This window comes from Capra hircus, chromosome 19, assembly GCF_001704415.2.
Source record: "Capra hircus breed San Clemente chromosome 19, ASM170441v1, whole genome shotgun sequence".
NCBI lineage: Eukaryota > Metazoa > Chordata > Mammalia > Artiodactyla > Bovidae > Capra > Capra hircus.
In genome coordinates, this window is record NC_030826.1 from 26996853 (window position 1) to 27004164 (window position 7312).

Genomic DNA, 7312 nt, shown 5'->3' on the forward strand with positions numbered 1-7312 from the left:
AGCCCCTTCATTGGGAAGGTGGCATCTTAACCAGTGAACCAGGAAAGTCCCCAGGCACAGTTCTAGACACATCAGTAATTAAAACTGTGAGGTCCCCTGCCCTTGGGGAGCTTGTACTGTCATGGCAGAAAATACAGAATAACTGTGAGAAACCAGTAAATCGTGTAGACTGTGAGAAAGTAACCATTGCTATGGCAAAAAGGAAAAGAACAGGATCAGGGATCAGGAATTTGGGGCCACGGGCCTGATGCAGGATTAAAGGAGTTGGTCTGGGTAGGTGTCACTGAGCAGGTGAGATCTGAGCATAGACTTGACGGGGGAGGGAGGAGGCCTAGTGGGTATCTAGGAAAGCCCATTCTAGGTCTGGGGTTCTCAGTCTGTGGTGATTCCTCCCTCGTACTCAGGGGACTGTTTGCCAACGTCTGGAGACATTTTTTTGTCACAACTGTGTGTATGTTTGGGTGCTGCTGGCTTCTACAAGGGAGAGGCTGTAGATATCCCACAATATACGCAGGACAACTCCCACGACAAAAAATTAGCCAAGACGGCCAATGGTGCCAAGGTGAGGAAGCTGGCCTCGCCTCGTAGCGGAAAGAGCCCGTGCAAAGGGTCTGTGGCAGAAGCATGCCTGGCATCCATAGAACTGCTGGGAACCCATATGGCTGGAGGGAGGGGACAGGAGCCAAGGTGAGAGGCAGGTGTGCCAGCTGACATAGGGCAGGGAAGCAAGTGAGGACTGACATGAGTCGTCACTGCAGGGTTTGAAGTGGACGTTGATGTCATCTCACCAAACATTTGAGAGTCTCCACCAGGCTGCTGTGCTGGAAACAGGCTGTGGGACCAAAAGCCAGTGACCTGAGAGCCGGTTTGGACTTTCCCCTTTCCTCCCCATCTGGCCCCGCCCTCACTCCCAGCTCCTCAGAGCAAAAGCAGCAGCTGGGAGATGTGCCCCCCCACCCCCCTCCCTGCCCCTGTCCTGTCCTTTCCCGGCACAGGGCACAGGCCAAGCCCCAGGCAAGGGCTCAGGATTCCCCTCCAGCGCATCCCTTCAGTGCGCAGGCGCACGCCCATGTCTCCCGGGTGAGAGAGGCACACACTGCCCAACCAGCCCCAGGGGCAGAGCTGTCCTTCAACGCAGGAGAGTCTGGGAGGGGGTCACCATCATCAAGTGCCAGCCTTTCGTCAATTCAATCTCTTTGTTATGAAAGATCCTAGGGGTTCCCTGTACCTTACCGTATGAATTCTTTATGAGCAGGCATTCCTTTTCCAGATACAACAGAAACAAAGAATTTAACATATTTAACAAAAATAACTAAAAAACACCCTCCACTGGCCCTGGAGCCCCTCTTCAGCTACCATCCCCCCTCCTCTCCTCCCTACCCCTTTGCATCAAACCTCATCTTCACCCACTGCAGTCTGGTTTCTGCCTCCCCCACTGCACCCAAACTGTACTAACCTCTGTGTTGTTAACTCAACACGGTTGACAACTTCCTTACTCCCTGACACCGGTGCCCCCCTCCTCCCCCGCTGGGGCTCCTCTTCTGGTCTTCTGGAGTTCCTCAGCGGGATCTTAGTCCCCGACAGGGATTGAACCTGGGCCTCCTGCCTTGGGAGTGTGGAGGCTTAACCACTGGACCACCAGGGAAGTTCCCAGTCAGCCTCTCCTTCTCTCTCTCTGGGTGATCTCCTCCCACAGACTCAAATAGCATTTACATTTAAAATATCATTTATAGGGGCTTCCCTGGTGGCTCAGTGGTAGAGAATCTGCCTGCCAATGTAGGAGACAACGGTTTGATCCCTGGTGGGGGAAGATCTCGCATGCCTCGGAGCATTTAAGCTCGTGCACCACAACTAGTGAGCCTGTGCTCTAGAGCCCAGGAGCCGCAGTGACTGAAGCCCACACACCAAGAGCCCACGCCCCTCAGCAGGAGAAGCCACTGCAGGGAGAAGCCCGGGAACCAGAGCCGGAGAGCAGCCCTGGACGGCCACAACTGGAGAAGAGCCCGAGCAGCAAGGGAGACCCAGCACGGCTTACATAAATAAACATTTTTTAAAAATATCATTTATAGCATCAGCCTGACTCCAACCTGATACACCCAAGCACTAGACTTCCCTGCTTGGGCATCTCATGGGTACTTCAGATCTAGCAGGATGGGATGGACTCTGTCTCAGGCTTGTTCCTCCCTGGAGGTCCCCATCTCAATGCATGGCACCCACATCCACCAGGTGCTTGTTCTGCCTTTATGATTTTGACTACTCTAGGTCAAAACTAGTTGCTGCTTAGCCTCTGGGGTGATCCTGTTTCTGGCACCAGTCACACAGGTGAGTTTGGCCATGATCACACCATCTTTGTTCTTGTCATCTGCTGTCCCACACTGCACTGCTGGACACACACCAGCTCCTGAGCTGACAGGTCAGGTGAATGAAAGCTTCAATCAGGCATTCTTCCTGCTCCATACAAAATGGGGCCTGCTCGTCCACTCCAGGGAGAAGCCTGAAATGCTTTTGCAGAATAATGCCTAGTCAGACCACAGAGTACATTTCTTATATCTAACTACAATTTCCTCTTTGTGTAATGAAAATTGCTTTCAATGCTCCTTGCATCCAAGTGAAGGCTCAATAACTATTTGTTAGCAGTGAACAGATAGTGATACCTCAGCAATTGTTAACTGATGAGCATGAACATGACTTAAGTATAAGCAAAATCTAAACAAACAAGCCTTAACCTCCACCAAAAGGCTAAAGACAAAGCTGCCACCAGCGTGGGCAGTAGGTGTCATTTGGAAGCCAAGAATCTGGTCATCCTGTCTGGGCAATTTCCTACCATATGCATGTTGCTAGGAGGTAAAGCCTTCCACCCTCAGTAGAGACCCTATGGCCAGAGGTTCACTTTCCCAGCATCCCTTGCAGCTGATGGGGGTGTCACATGACCCAGGCTGAGTCAGGTGGAACACTGCCCGCTGAGATTTTGGTTTGAAGTCTAGAGAAACAAAGCCGCGTGAAGCGTATCCATCTCAGGGCCAGCAGCTGCCTCCAGCGTCCAGGGCCAGTGGTGCTGGCAGTCCTGGCTCTGCATCTGTGTCCTGCAGGAGCTGTGGCGGGCCTGCCCTCAGCAGGCCAGATCCGCAGTGAGCATTGGTCACTGCCCATGCTGTGACTCCCTTGACTAGGTTTGTTTCCTGAGCCTGGCTATCCAACCTTCCTGGAGATTCTGGGAGCCTATGGCCTTCTTTCTGATTTTTGCTGCACTGCACAGCTTGTGGGATCTTAGTTCACCTACCAGGGATCGAATCTGCACCCCCTGCATTGGAAGCTCGGAGTCTTCACTACTGGACTGCCAAGGAAGTCCCCCATGGCCTTCTGATAAACTCCTTTCCGGCTTGTAAACACCAGGGATGGTTTTTATTGCTAAAAACTAACAGCTCGCCACAGACAAGAACTTAAGGGAAAGGTGGAGGCCTTATGTCCTGCTCGTCTGAGAGCCACGCATCAACTCCAGGCTCAGGCTCTGACAGGGGACTCCTCCAGCAGAGCCTGAGCAGGACCCTGAAGCAGTGGGGCCAGAGGCTGAGACAGTCCTTCCTAGAGTGAGGTACCAACCAGCGGTGGACGCATCATCAGAAATGCAAATCCCCCTTCCCGGATCAACAGAACCAGAAGTGCCAGCGGGGGCTTCCTGGTAGTCCAGTGGTTAAGACCCTGCCTTCCACTGCAGGAGGTGTGGGTTTGATTCCTGGTCAGGGAAGTAAGATCCCACATGTCACAGGGTGCAGCCAAAAATTAAAGAAATAAAAAAATGCTGGTGGTTAGTCTCAGCAACTGACACTTTAAGAAGCCCTGTAAGTGACTCAGATGTACCCTGAAACTTACCCTGGAACTTCAAGGAGGAGCCATGTGCAGCATAAAAAGCATCAGAAACTAGAGACCTGGTTCTAGCTCTTGACTAGTTGACTTTGGACTCATTTGCCTTTTCTGAGTCTAGTTTCCTTTCATCTATAAAACAGGGCTTGTGACATCACCATAGAGGCTTTTTGTGAGGATCAAATTAAATAACGCTGTACACATACAGTGCCAAGCCTGATAACGGGCCCCCAGGAGAGGCCCAGGAAACGATAGCTGTCACTGTTCAGAATGGTTGCAATTAGTTCTCTTAGCAGACATCTGTGCAAATTTGGGCTGGGCCCCTAGTGTCTCAGCCTCTTTTTCTCTCTGTAGCATGCAGATAACAACCCTCACCTCCTAGGCTGGTTTGGAGAATCAAGGAAGATAAAATATGAAAGGAATGTTTTGTCCAAACTGAAACATGAAACTATGAAAACACAAAATGAAATAAAGTTCAAATATATTTACCCAGGGGACTTCCCTGATGGTCCAGTGTCTAAGATTACATGCTCACACTGCAGGGTTTGATTCCTGATGAGGGAGCTAGATCCCACATGCCACAGCTAAAGATTTTGAATGCCACAACAAAAATTGGAGGTCCCGTGTGCCATAGCTAAAACCTGGTGCAGCCAAATAAATAAATAAAAGCTAAAAAAATTAACCAAAAATATTCCACCTAGACAGCAAGACACCAACACAAGGCAAGGAAGGGCTTACTTATGGGTTTCTCATGAGGCCTGGGCTCCCACTGTGGGTGGAGGCTACATTAGGCACAGAGGATCCAGCAGCGAACGGGCAGATAATAGTTTCTGCTCTTGAAATTGTTCATAATTTAACTTTCAATTCATTCAGGCCAGAGTAGACTGCTGCTCATATTTCTACAGTAAAACATTTATGTAGAGTTATGTATATGTGTGTGTGTGTGTGTGTGTGTGTGTGTGTGTTAGTGACTTAGTTGTGCCCAAATCCTTTGTGACCCCATGGACAGTAGCCCACTAGGCTCCTCTGTCCATGGAATTATCCAGGCAAGAACATTGGAGTGGGTTGCCATTCCCTTCTCCAGGGGATCCTCCCAACCCAGGGATCGAACCGGCATCTCCTGCATTGCAGGCAGATTCTTTATTGTCTGAGCCACCAGGGGAGCCCAACATATTTATATATACACACATGCATATTTATAAATATTCATACATACGTGCTTGTGTGTGCTCAGCTGCTTCAGTCATGTCTGACTCTCTGCGACCCTGCCAGGCTCCTCTCTCCACGGGATTCTCTAGGCAAAAAGACTGGAGGGGGTTGTCGCGGCCTCCTCCAGGAGATCTTCCTGACCTAGGAATCAAACCCGCACCATCTCCTGCATTGCAGGCGGATTCTTTATCCACTGAGCCACCTGAGCTAACATATAAACCTTTGTTTCTCTACATGTGAGGGTCAAATCTGTGTGCGTATATATAATTCCATAGACTTAAGTTAGATTTAAACTGAAGAAAGTTTTGAAAACACACATTTTAAAAACTGTGGTGCCAATTCCTTCCTTATTGTAATCATTTGTTTAGACCAAATGACACATACACATGGGTATGGAAATACATGGCAAAATTCTCTCTCACCGCAGACCCCCAGATTCCCAGCTCTTCTGCTGCAGGGGGAACCCTGGTAGAATCTCATGTGTCTCCTTCTAGAAACATAGGCTGCGCTTATGTAAGTTACATGTGTGTGTGTTTACGTGTGTGCTTACATATTTGCTCTTTTAATGATATATAATAGAGCTTGTTCCTTAAACAGCTGCATGTGTAAATTAGGTTTTGTCCACGATATTTTGACCTCAAGCAATTCAGTTCAGTTCAGTTGCTCAGTTGTGTCTGACTCTTTGTGACCCCATCGACTGCAGCACTCCAGGCTTCCCTGTCCATCACCAGCTACCAGAGCTTGTTCAGGCTCATGTCCATCGAGTTTTTGCAAGGAATTATTCGACAACGAAGCACACTGCTTGAAAGTATGCCATGGGACTGCCTTGGTGGTCCAGTGGCTAATACTCTGCACTCCCAATGAGGGGGCTGAGGTTTGATCCCTGGTCAGGGAACTAGATCCCACAGGCTGCAACTAAGAGTTTGCATGTTGCAACTAAAGATCCTGTTTGCCACAGTGAAGACTGAAGACCCCGCATGTGGTGCAGGCAAATAAATACATAAGTTCAAGAAAAGAATGCCATGATGTGATCCCAGCTCTCCCCTCTAGCAGGATTCCCCCCACCCACCTGGCTTCAGGCCTGATTTCTTTCAGCACGGTTTACCATTTGAGACTCCGAAAGCTGGATGGTTCATCTGAGGCCTTACCAAAGGCCTGAAGCCAGTGGAGATCAGAATCCAGGTTTCCCATTTCCCAGCCCACCTCCAGCCAGACGGTCAATGGCTGTTGGCAGACACCACAAGTGTATTTTTCTGTTTTTGACTGAGTGATTCGTGTGTTTACATTTGCCTTCCCCAAAAGGGTCTGAGGTGGCTGCCAGTGAAGTATCAGGACTTGTGTTTGCTTTTACCGTTTTCTCCTGCTTGGAGGGAGGCCAGATGGTCTGACCCATTGCAGCGAAGCTAGAACTGAGTCAAGCTGCAGCTCAGGGCCAAGGCTGAGGTAGGTGCCAAGGGCCAGGGGCCAAACTAGATTGATCATATTAGTTATCAGGTCAATCTCCATGTTGCCGACATAGCCAAGTCTAAGCCTCAGGCCATAGAGCTAGGCCAGATAGTGGTGTCCAGAGCACACACCACCCAGGAGCCTGGCCCCCTCCTGACATTCAGTGCCATCTGGGCTGAGTCTTACTCTGAGGCAGCTATGAAATGGACAGAGAGCTGAGGATAAAAGTAAAAACCTTGTGGGGACTTCCCTGGCGGTCCAGTGGTTAAGAATCAGCCTCGCAATGCAGGTGATGCAGCTTTGATCCATGGTTAAGGAACTAATTTCCCACATGCCTTGGCACAACTAAGCCTGCATGCTCCAGGACCTGAGCACCACAGCAAAAGGTCTGGCATGAGGCAAGGAAGATCTCGTGTGCCCCAATTAAGAACTGATGCAGAGACACAGATGTGTAGAGTGGACTTTTGGACTCTGTGGGAGAGGGAGAGGGTGGGATGATTTGGGAGAATGGCATTGAAACATTATACTATCATGTAAGAAACGAATCGCCAGTCTATGTTCGATGCAGGATACAGGATGCTTGGGGCTTGTGCACGGGGATGGTCCAGAGAGATGATATGGGGTGGGAGGTGGGAGGGTTGTTCAGGATTGGGAACTCATGTACACCCGTGGCGGATTCATGTCAATGTATGGCAAAACCAATACAGTATTGTAAAGTAAAATAAAATAAAAGTAAAAATTAAAAAAATAAATAAATAAAAGCAAAAAAAAAAAAAAAAGACCTGATGCAGCCAAA